The sequence below is a fragment of the Dendropsophus ebraccatus genome, chromosome 9, assembly GCF_027789765.1.
Source record: "Dendropsophus ebraccatus isolate aDenEbr1 chromosome 9, aDenEbr1.pat, whole genome shotgun sequence".
In the NCBI taxonomy this organism is placed as follows: Eukaryota; Metazoa; Chordata; class Amphibia; order Anura; family Hylidae; genus Dendropsophus; species Dendropsophus ebraccatus.
The window spans coordinates 109481481-109488296 of NC_091462.1; the positions used below are offsets into that span (position 1 = coordinate 109481481).

Here is a 6816-nt window from a genome sequence, read left to right on the forward strand (position 1 = left end):
AGATAGATAGATAGATAGATAGATAGATAGATAGATAAATAGATAGATAGGAGATAGATAGATAGGAGATAGATAGATAGATAGATAGATAGATAGATAGATAGATAGATAGATAGATAGGAGATAGATAGGAGATAGATAGATAGATAGATAGATAGATAGATAGATAGATAGATAGATAGATAGGAGATAGATAGATAGATAGATAGATAGATAGGAGAGAGATAGATAGATAGATAGATAGATAGATAGATAGATAAATAGATAGATAGGAGATAGATAGATAGATAGATAGATAGATAGGAGATAGATAGATAGGAGATAGATAGATAGATAGATAGATAGATAGATAGATAGATAGGAGAGAGATAGATAGATAGATAGATAGATAGATAAATAGATAGATAGGAGATAGATAGATAGATAGATAGATAGATAGATAGATAGATAGATAGATAGATAAATACAGTAGATAGAATGAATTTCCTTAAATGTTATAATGTGAGGGGAGGTACCTGTTCAGGGGTCCACTGTGCTGGGGTCCTCGGCTGTCTTATAAGGGGTCTTAGGATGAGACTATGAGTCAACAATGATCTGCCCCGCAGGACATCAGTGGGATGGGATCCCTGGGGTCGCTTTCAGCTGCCAAATGCTTTAACAACCTGTCTCTCTATAAATACCCATCATGGCTGCAGGACAGGTTGGTGGAATGGGAGTTACATGATGACTTCTGTGAGCCAGCTGACTGTATCACACATGTAAGCTTAGATACACAGCTCAGTAGACTAGTAGTTATGACTTATAGTTTTAGATACACTTGCACATCAAACATACTAAATGCAGCAGTTCAGGAGACCGTATATATATATATATATATATATATATATATATATATATATATATATATATGTGTGTGTGTGTGTGAAGGGTGCCGCCTCCTCACAACAGCAATTTTCTCTCTACAGGTGATCAGTGGGATTTAGATCGGGACATATTGCTGCCACTTCAGAACTCTCCAATGCTTTGTCTCCATCTATTCCTGGGGGCTTATTGAAGTATGTTTGGGGGTCATTGTCCTGCTGGAAGATCCATGACCTAGGATGCACTCCCAGCTTTCTGACACTGGTTTACGATCCTTAATCGTAAAAAAAATCACTTAGTCTAACAAGACACTTAGGGCCCTAGTACACGGAGCGATTAAGATTCAAAAAAATAGTTACATTGTACAATTTTAGGCGATAATCGTCCTGTGTAATAGCAGTCAACGATTAAACGCGAACGAGAAACCTTTGATCGCTACTTGAGACCTGGACCTATTTTAATCATTGCTCGTTCGCAAATCGTTTGTTGTAATAACACATTGTTCAGTCTTCCCTGGTCCTTATAATAGAAAAAGGGAGGGTTTCAATGATGTCCTAGTGCAAATTCCATTGGTTAAAGACATTGATTGACAGGGACCATATACTTGTCTTAAAAAGCTATTGCGCACATAGATAGACATGATGGGGTAGATCTATCAAACATGGTGTTAAGTGAAACTGGCTCAGTCGCCCCCGGCAACCAATCAGATTCCACCTTTAATTTTCCAAAGAGTCTGTGAGGAATGAAAGGTGGAATCTGATTGGTTGCCGGGGGCGACTGGGCCAGTTTCACTTTACAGCATGTTTGATAAATCTCTTCAGATATGTATACTGTGAACTAGGGATGGTCGGAATCTGCTGAGATTCCCGCTGTCTGCCCGCTCCTTGCAGCGGGTGGATACAGCGGGAGAACCGCCTGGAAAACTGGGATACAGCCTATGGTTATGGCTGTATCCCAGTTTTCCAGGCGGTCCTCCCGCTGTATCCACCCTCTCCACAGAGAGGGCAGACAGCGGGAATCATTTCCGAGGGTTCAGGTTTGTACGAACCCGACCCGAACCAGGTTCAGACCATCCCTACTGTGAACATTATCAGATCGTTTTTCCGTACGAGACTGTATAATTTTGGGCGCCAAATAGGAATGGCAGACGTTGGACCAGACGACTGCGAGATTTTTACGAACATTTTGACTCCATAGTATTGTAAGCAGCGTATGTGTTTTACATAATGTAAAATAAAATAAAAAAATATATATATAACAAATCAATGGAGATATTCCATGTAAAAAGGCAAAGAAAGGCCACATTTGGCCATGAGTGTTTCTTCGAAAATTACACCCCTTTCCACCGGAGGAGGAAAAACAAGGTGCGTGATACCTCAGAAATAAGGTGTCCGCCCCACCTACTAGAACAATCGTCTTTTAATGATCTGTAAGTGTAACAGCGCTGAATCGAACAGGACGATCACAAAAACCATCGGTAGTAATGAGTATTGTTCTGTATAATAAGGAGAGCGATCGGTCACCAAAGCGGTGCCTGCGGTGGGCTCCTCCTGGGTCTCCTGCCATAGCCCTTCATTCCACTCACATGTCAGTAGATAGTTGGCGCTGACACTGGGGCACCCGGAGCTGGCAGGACAGCTTGAATTTCTTTTGGAACTGCTTATCCACCATCCACACTTGTGTTGCAACCTTTCATCAGCTTTTCTCATCCATCCACGTCCAGGGAGATTAGCCACAGAGCGGTGGGTTGTACACTTCTTCATTATGTTATGTACCATGGACAAAGGAACATCAAGATCTCTGGAGATGGACGTATATCCTTAAAGGGAATCTGTCATTAGGTTTATAACGCTTTAAATTAGTGCAGCATAAACTAGTGACAGAAATGCTGAATAGATCGGTGTATTACTTACATCATTCTGTTCAACCGTTCCCCTAATATGCAGGAGAATAGGATTCTCGCCACACCCCTCCCCCCGCCCTCCAGCTGCTGATTGACGGCTGACTGCCTATACACAACATGGATAGATAACTGCCAATCAGTAGCTGGTGGGTGGAGTTTTCTGCTCATGAATATCCAGGACTACTGAGCTCATGCACATAATGGAGAGGACTACTTATTGTCAATGTTATTCAGGAGGACATCTCTGGATCAGCTGCACAGAACAATGTAGGGTGCCTTTCCACACAGAGATTTAGCTGACAGATTTTTAAAGCCAAAGCCAGCAACAGACTATAAACAGAGTTCAGGTTATAAAGGAAAGAATGAGATTTCTCCTCTTCTCAAATCCATTCCTGGCTTTGGCTTCAAACTCTGTCAGATTATCAGTCTGTGTAAACACACCATTAGATCTGTGCCTCTTTGAATTGCCTTCATAAGAAACAATCGCACAGCCAGGCCGCACGAACGTTCTCGGCATCATTTGTGCGTCCATTTAAATGTATTGCTCTCGGCCTCACATCTCCTGGATAGATAGTGATACAACCGATGTGGTCAGCCAAGTATCAGGCATCTTCCCACTCATCAGCTGATCACTGTCACTTTTACATGTGTACAGTACAGCAGTCAGTATTGTGTATGCTTGGCTTAGATACAGCAGCTCAGCAGACAGTACTGAGTATGACAGGCTTAGATACAGCAGCTCAGCAGACAGTACTGTGTATGATAGGCTTAGATACAGCAGCTCAGCAGACAGTATTGTGTATGACAGGCTTAGATACAGCAGCTCAGCAGACAGTACTGTGTATGATAGGCTTAGATACAGCAGCTCAGCAGACAGTATTGTGTATGACAGGCTTAGATACAGAAGCTCAGCAGACAGTACTGTGTATGATAGTCTTAGATACAGCAGCTCAGCAGACAGTATTGTGTATGATAGGCTTAGATACAGAAGCTCAGCAGACAGTATTGTGTATGATAGGCTTAGATACAGCAGCTCAGCATACAGTACTGTGTATGATAGGCTTAGATACAGCAGCTCAGCAGACACACTATCTGAGTAACACGGTATCACACAGGGCAGGCTTGGATACACGGCTCTCCCTGGAGACTCTGGACAGTGTGTTGCTACCATTTTCCTGATGAATGTCTCTGGGTTTATTTTAGGACGTTTCCTGATAAATCTGGAGCGGCGGCGGCGTCCCTCCCTATAAATACTGCACACAATCTGCCGCTGTTTTCTTACCATTTCTCAGATTTTTGACGTTCCCGACATGTTTCTCCTCCTTAGCCTCTTCGCTCCATTAATAAAAGCTCAGATTCTGAGATTTTTCTGTCCGACACATTTTCCTGGAAATTAAGAAGGGACGTTGTTTCCGAGCATTAACCCTTGAGTGTCCACCAGTGGTGACGTCACCGCCTCCGGCTCTTTCTTTAGCCGCAGACGCGAGACCTGTCAATGCGTTCTACAATCTCATTACGGTTATTTTTAGACCTTTATATTAGCACGCAGCGGCACTTAGGACGGCGGCTGACAAAAGCTTTTGATGGATTTGGGGGAATTTTTACGAGAAAATCAATGAGGCATCGAAAGATACAGCAAAGGACAAGAGGTCGCGGAGACGCAGCAGATTCATCTACCAGAAGACGGGAGGGAGGGGGGGTGCGATGGTGACCTCATATATACTGAGAAAGACCAATAATCTGACATCTGATAATCCAGACAATACCCATATCACAGGCTCTCCCCTGATAGAACCCTGGCCATCATCCACCTGCACTGCCCCCACAGGAGAAAGGAGGTATTACACACTACTATAATGGATGAACTTAGTACTTCAATAACAGAGTCACTCTCCCTGGATGGAGACCATATGAGTGCCCCCCATTACTTATATATCAGCCAGAGTACCCCATTACTTATATACCAGTCAGAGTGCCCCCCATTACTTATATATCAGAGTGCCCCCATTACTAGTATATCAGTCAGAGTGCCCCCATTACTTATATACCAGTCAGAGTGCCCCCCATTACTTATATATCAGTCAGAGTGCCCCCATTACTAGTATATCAGAGTGCCCCCATTCCTTATATATCAGTCAGAGTACCCCATTACTTATATCAGAGTGCCCCCATTACTTATATCAGAGTGCCCCCATTACTTATATACCAGCCAGAGTACCCCATTACTTATATATCAGTCAGAGTGCCCCCATTACTTATATATCAGAGTACCCCCATTACTAGTATATATCAGTCAGAGTGCCCCCCATTACTAGTATATCAGTCAGAGTGCCCCCATTACTTATATATCAGTCAGAGTGCCCCCCATTACTTATATCAGTCAGAGTGCCCCCATTACTTATATATCAGTCAGAGTGCCCCCCCATTACTTATATATCAGTCAGAGTGCCCCCATTACTTATATATCAATCAGAGTGCCCCATTACTTATATATCAGAGTGCCCCCATTACTTATATATCAGAGTGCCCCCATTACTTATATATCAGAGTGCCCCCATTACTTATATATCAGAGTGCCCCATTACTTATATATCAGAGTGCCCCCATTACTTATATATCAGCCAGAGTGCCCCCATTACTTATATATCAGAGTGCCCCATTACTTATATATCAGTCAGAGTGCCCCCCCATTACTTATATATCAGTCAGAGTGCCCCCATTACTTATATATCAATCAGAGTGCCCCATTACTTATATATCAGAGTGCCCCCATTACTTATATATCAGAGTGCCCCCATTACTTATATATCAGAGTGCCCCATTACTTATATAACAGAGTGCCCCCATTACTTATATATCAGAGTGCCCCCATTACTTATATATCAGAGTGCCCCATTACTTATATATCAGAGTGCCCCCATTACTTATATATCAGCCAGAGTGCCCCCATTACTTATATATCAGAGTGCCCCATTACTTATATATCAGTCAGAGTGCCCCCCATTACTTATATATCAGTCAGAGTGCCCCATTACTTATATATCAGAGTTCCCCCATTACTTATATATCAGAGTGCCCCCATTACTTATATATAAGAGTGCCCCCATTACTTATATATCAGAGTGCCCCCATTACTTATATATCAGAGTGCCCCCATTACTTATATATCAGTCAGAGTGCCCCCCATTACTTATATATCAGAGTGCCCCCATTACTTATATATCAGAGTGCCCCCATTACTTATATATCAGAGTGCCCCCATTACTTATATATCAGTCAGAGTGCCACCCATTACTTATATATCAGTCAGAGTGCCCCCATTACTTATATAAGTAATGGGGGCACTCTGATATATAAGTAATGGGGGCACTCTGACTGATATATAAGTAATGGGGGGCACTCTGATATATAAGTAATGGGGGCACTCTGACTGATATAAGTAATGGGGGCACTCTGATATATATCAGTCAGAGTCCCCCCATTACTTATATATCAGAGTGCCCCCCATTACTTATATATCAGTCAGAGTGCCCCCATTACTTATATATCAGAGTGCCCCCATTTCTTATATATCAGAGTGCCCCCATTACTTATATATATATCAGAGTGCCCCATTACTTATATATATATCAGAGTGCCCCATTACTTATATATATATCAGAGTGCCCCCATTACTTATATATATATCAGAGTGCCCCCATTACTTATATATATATCAGAGTGCCCCATTACTTATATATCAGTCAGAGTGCCCCCATTACTTATATATCAGAGTGCCCCCCATTACTTATATATCAGTCAGAGTGCCCCCATTACTTATATATCAGAGTGCCCCCATTACTTATATATCAGAGTGCCCCCATTACTTATATATATATCAGAGTGCCCCATTACTTATATATATATATATCAGAGTGCCCCATTACTTATATATATATCAGAGTGCCCCCATTACTTATATATATATCAGAGTGCCCCATTCCTTATATATCAGTCAGAGTGCCCCCATTACTTATATATCAGTCAGAGTGCCCCCATTACTTATATATCAG

At 42.1% G+C, this 6816-nt stretch overlaps 1 protein-coding gene across 3 annotated transcripts in view; it reads right to left on the minus strand.

Annotated features, from left to right (window-relative positions):
• The window catches only part of MSS51 (MSS51 mitochondrial translational activator), a 39815-nt gene that overhangs the window by 17390 nt on the left and 15609 nt on the right, over window positions 1-6816 (minus strand). Inside the window, exon 1 of one of the 3 annotated variants that reach the window (XM_069984314.1) lies at window positions 516-760. The exons of the other annotated variants lie outside the window; for them this stretch is intronic. The gene's annotated coding sequence lies outside the window, so the exon portion shown is untranslated. Of the gene's footprint in view, window positions 1-515; window positions 761-6816 lie in introns of those variants that run through there. 3 annotated transcript variants of the gene reach the window in all.